A 5,617-nucleotide genomic window follows, 5' to 3' on the forward strand; every position below is an offset into this window, starting at 1 on the left:
TGACCCAATATATGGTCTATCTTTGAAAATGACCCATGTGAACTTGAGAAGAATGTATATTCTGTGGCTTTGGGGTGAAATGTTCTGAAGATGTCAATTAATTCCATCTGATCTAGTGAGTCATTTAGAATTGATGTTTCTTTGCTGCTTTTTTGTTTAGAGGATTTGTCCAATGGTGATAGTGGGGTATTAAAGTATATACTGTATTGCTGTCAATCTCTCCCTTGATATCCTCCAGAAGTTTTTTTTTAATGTATTTGGGTGCTCCTGGTGTAGATCCCATGGAAATCAGAATGGAGTTTCCTCAAAAAACTAAAAATAAATATACCATAAGACCCAGCAATTCCACTTCTGGGTATTTATTCAAAGAAAACAAAAACACTAATTAAATAATATATATGCACCCTATATTCAATGCAGTATTATTTACAATAGCCAAGATATGGAAGCAACCTAGGTGTCCATTGATAAAAAAAAGTATGTTTATTTTAAGGGAATATTTATTTATTTATATTTATTTATTTCAAATTGCCTACAGAGAAATAGAAAATCTGTAATAATTGTGTCCCCATCAGCATCCATGAGAGTGCTTTTCCCTGGCCCTGAGTTTGTACTAATCTGACTTCATCTGCTAGTTGGAGGGGAGGATAGCTCTGGGGAAGACAGTTTGGGACTAGGAGCCTGGGTGACCACAGACAAAGGCCAACAAGGGCATTTTTTTTGCCTCAGGCCCTTCCTCTCTGTGAGGATGAGCTTCCTGGAGACTAAGTGGCATGGCTCTCAGATTGTCAGGGGTGGTTTTCAGCGTGTTATGGGGACATGGTCATCTTGCTCAGAGTTCATGAAGTTGGGGGTGGGGATCAGCAAGTGAGGTTCTGGAAACAGTCTGTGCGATGATGGTTGCAGTGTCTAAGGATCAAAAGCAAGTGGAAAGAGGCTTCCTCCATTCAGACCACGTGGAAAGTATTTTTCTCCACTGTAAACCTTGCAGGAAAACAGATGCAAACCTTGCTGAATGCTTTCAGGCCTAAGTTCTGTTACTGGCTCCCCCTGCCTTTTGCTAACAGAGCAGAGTGGGCTTCCCACAAGAATCAGAACAGCAAGGTTTCCCAATGGTGGAAAACACATTGTTTGACATCTAGCTTTTTTCTCTGTCTGGAGGCCCGGTCCATTAGAGGCCAGGGAAGTGACTGGTTAATCAGACATGGGAATCCAGACCAAGTATTGAAAATGGCTCCTGGTTAACTTCATAGACTGCATTTGCATGTTGGCCTTGGATGCCTTTCTCAAGGAGCAGGTTGTGAGTGGAGAACAACATCTTGCTCAGATGAGCCTTTTGGAACAACTACTCACCCTGCTGGCACCTGACAGCCTATCTTAGAGCAGGGTCCTTAGGAATCAGACCAGCCTGTGGTGATGGTGGTGGTAGTGGTGGATTCTGCTTCCATCTTTGTCTCTGGCCCCACAAGGGACCCTAACTCAGTGTCTCAGCAGACTCATATGCCCCTTCTTTCATCCTGAGTTCTAACCCTACCCAGGGTTGGAAGGGAAGTTTGGGGAGGTGGAAAGTCTGTAGGCAATTATGGGGTCTGAAGGGAAGGTGATTTATTTGCCTTCCAAGGGGATTTTGACCACTTGCTTCAGGCCATTTACATAGGTCTCTAAGCTGCCAAAGCACCTGGAAAGCTGATTGAGGGGTGTCCAAGAATAAGTAGGGGTGGATTAAGAGGCCAGATCACTTTTCCACAAGCTCTTGATCCATTGTCTCCCTCTCCCCTGGAACCTTACACACACACACACACACACACACACACACACACACACACCAGTTCCTTTCATCCTTCCATCCAACTAGACAACCATTCAACCATCTATTTTTGATATATTCATTCATTCATTCATCCACTCATTTACTCAACAAACATGAGAATGATTTATAGCAAATGGCTGCAGCTGAGAGGGGTTTAAGAGGGCTCTGACTTAGGACCTCACAGGTGAACAGGACTTTGGAATAATCTGGTTCACAGCTTTGCAGGTCTAGAAACTCAATTTTATCCTCTTGCTCAGAGGTTCTGAGGGACTGATTCATTCTAAAGAATTCAGAAGAGATTGATTTATAAACCTGAAGGCCAAAAATCAATTATACTGCATGCTAGACTGGGTGGATAACCAGTACGAGTGTTCCCTCCTGAGGTAAATTAAAGTCCAGAAGGGCATTTCTTTTCCTGATGCCCAAGAAGATTCCTCTCTAGGTAATGCTATGGTCCACTAGCCACACAGCAGCCAGAGCAGTGTTTGCAAATGTGGGTAACATCATGCTTCTCCCCTGCTTAAAACTCTGCAATGGTTTTTCATTATCTATACTTATTAAGCGTAATATGCTAATTAGACCAGACATCTTCTGGACATCCTTCTGGATGTCCTTCCGGACAAAGCCACGATGGCGGGGGCTGAGGCAGAGGTGGTTAGGGGCAATCAGGCCAGCAGGGGAGAGCAGTTAGGGGTGATCAGGCTGGCAGGGGAGCAGTTATGGGGATCAGCAGGCAGGCAGAGAGGTTAGGGGCGATCAGGAAGGCAGGCAGGTGAGTGGTTAGGAGCCAGCAGTCCTGGATTTCAAGAGGGATGTCCGATTGGCGGTCGGACACCCCCCGAGGGGTCCTGGATTGGAGAGGGTTCAGGCTGGGCTGAGGGACACCCCCCCCCCATGCATGAATTTAGTGCACTGGGCCTCTAGTACTTGAAATAAAATTCTAACTCTTATATTTGAGTACAAAGCTCTGTGAGATCTGGCTCTGCCTCCCTCTCCAACTTCACTTCCTACCACACTACCACTGAGCACTTTGCTCTAGGCATGCCACCTTTCTTTCCATTCCTTTACCATCCAACCTGAACATTTCACATTGTTCCTGTGCTATAACCTCTGCCTGTAGCAACTACAGCTGGTGCCTGCAGGCTTCGTGGGTCACCAACCTTCTCTGTGTTGTTCCTAAGTATCCCCAGTGCCAGCACAGAGAGGTGCTTAAAGTGTTTGTAAAATGAATGAGCAGTGCCAGTTAATGATGGGGTAGGATCTGCTTTGAACATGGTGGAAAACAGTTTTGGATTTTGCTCAGTAGGGAGGAAAAGGGATACATTTTAGCCATATATCTTCTTTTTTTGTTCTCCTTCTCCTCTTCCTCCTGATCCTTCCCCCTCCTTCTCCTTTTCCAATATCCATTCAGACAGTGAACCAGTTTGGCTGTTTGGTTCTCTCAGAATAGCATTAGAGAAACTATGGAAGGAAAAGGAACAGTTGGATTTCAGGGATTAACCAAAAAACTAGGAGGAAACCATGGATAGCTGAAAGTTGGTTTGAATTGGTATGTGTGTGGGTTGGGGAAGCCGGGAGGCTGCAGCCTGGGGCAGAGGATGAATAGAGCCAGCAGGGTAAGATTAGGCCAGAGGAAAGCCTTTGAGATTCTCCCTCCTCCCTGCTGCTTCACAAGTGCCTATATTGTTTGATGAGACTATATAGGAGTTCAGTAAATGCTAGATGCTCAGATAGAGGAGGTACCAAGATGCACATACAGGGAATGTGGTAGATTTAGTGAAATAAGGAACTCTACTTTTAGATGGCTGCAAGACTTTACAGGTACCAAATCCAGCTAATGCTGTGTTGTGGACTTAGGACTTTGGGGAAATAAGAGAATCTGGCCATGAGTTACTATACAGGGTGGGGCAGCTTACAGTTGTGAGTATGCCAAACACAGAGTTTATTCTTGTATTATTATTTATTGTATTATTTTCCATATGAACAACTGTAAACCTACCTTTGCTCCATCCTGTACTGCTGACCTAATGCTTCATCGTTCTGCTCTTTAAGGCTTTGAAGGTTTGTGAGATCAGCTGCACGTTTGCAAAGTCAAAGCCTGTGTGTGGCAGAATCACTGAATGCTTCAGAGCCTCCAACTGGGGCCAAGTTAAAGCTAGCTGCTTCCCTCTTTTTCAAAGAAATCAATCCACTGTGGCTAGGATCAGAAAACTCAGCTTGGTCCTGCCCTCCCAGGTTCGAGGGCTGGATTGGTATGTTGTCAATTATTATTAGACAGTGTGAGAGGGAGAGGAAGAAGAGGGAGTGGGAGGCTCAGCTAACAGGGCTTCCTGAAGAAAACAAGCGGCTAGAGCTGTCCAGCATGGCGTGGCAGTAAGGTCATGGATTTCTACCCTGGCTCTGACAGCTAGGTGGCCTTGCACAAGTCTTCTAGCATCTCTGGGCCTCAGACTCCTCGTCTGTGAAGCTACAGCTAGGAGGTTGGAAGGGATTATGTATGGTCCCTGCCAGTTCTGACACCTGACAATTTTATCTGTCCTCAGCAGGGAGCAGTCCCACATCTCCTTGGGTTAGATGGGAAATTCATCTCCATTGCAGATTAAACACCAACTGAATTGTGACAGCTATTTCTTTATCTGCAGACAGAGTCAAAGAAAAAAGCAAAGACAAATCAGTCTCCCATTCGTTGCTTTCCATTTCAGGATTGAATGCTAAACAGCCTTAGCTCTCAGGGGGTGACTCAGACTCTGCAGCTCATAGAAATGTGGAGTTGGGTCTTGATAGACTATACAGTCCTTCTTTAAGCGGAGGAAACAGGGACCTCCTGATAGGAAGTGATGGAGCCCAAACCAGAGGAATCAGAGTCTAGATAGATATTCAGGATGAACGCAATCGGATAACTCCTCGCTACAGAAACCTTTTCAGGGCCGATTATTAGGGGCTGCTTCGGCTCTCGTATTGCTCCCTTATGTATATACGATTAGATAATTCTGCTTGCGTTTTGCTTCTCTGATTGGAGTTTACTTTAACCTCAATTAGGCCATCAGCCTGGCTCCCCCACACAGAGCAAGGCTTCGGGCTTGAGGCGTCTCTTCATCCTTTGTAAGCAGATGCGTCCTGTGATTGGTGGTTTCGGAGAGCTCCGGTGGCCAATGGGGAGCGCGGGAAGGCGGGGCATCAGGAGCGTGGCTGCGTAGTGGAGAAAAGGAGGTGGAGGGCGGTGCGGTCGCCGTGGTTACTGCATCCTGGCTGCGGGCGGGCGGCTAGTAAACACTACCTTTGCCCACTACCCAGGTGCGGGCGGTGTGCTGGAGGCCGAATAGCACCTCGACGCTACCCCGGGACACTGCTTTGGTTTTTAATTGTACAGTTCCTCTCCTCAGATTTATCCAAGCGCATTAGTATTACATGCAAGGTTTTCTGACAGGACTGATATTGCAGGTCACAGAAAAGCTAACGCCAGAGGCCTGGATACACCAGCCCTGCGAAGCTCGCTGCACTTGATGCTTACGCTCCGGTGGTCCAGGATGCAGCAGAAACAGCCGTTTCGATGTGAGGACCGGTCATTTCCCAGCGGCACGGCCACAGAATCTACCCCCAAGACAAGCCAGGAAGTCAGGGGCGGGGAGGGGCCTCTTTCTGGAGCCTCATACACAGCTCCATCCCTGCGCGCGGGAGACCCAGACCCCACCCCTTAGCACGCCTACCCTTGCCCTACTGGTCGCGCTGGCCCGCATAGGACGGCCCCGCCCACGCGGCCTGGCTCTAGTCCCACACGTGGGGGCCCGCACCGACTCTCCTGCTCTA

The sequence above is a fragment of the Myotis brandtii genome, unplaced genomic scaffold (genome assembly GCF_000412655.1).
Source record: "Myotis brandtii unplaced genomic scaffold, ASM41265v1 scaffold49, whole genome shotgun sequence".
Taxonomy (NCBI): Eukaryota; Metazoa; Chordata; class Mammalia; order Chiroptera; family Vespertilionidae; genus Myotis; species Myotis brandtii.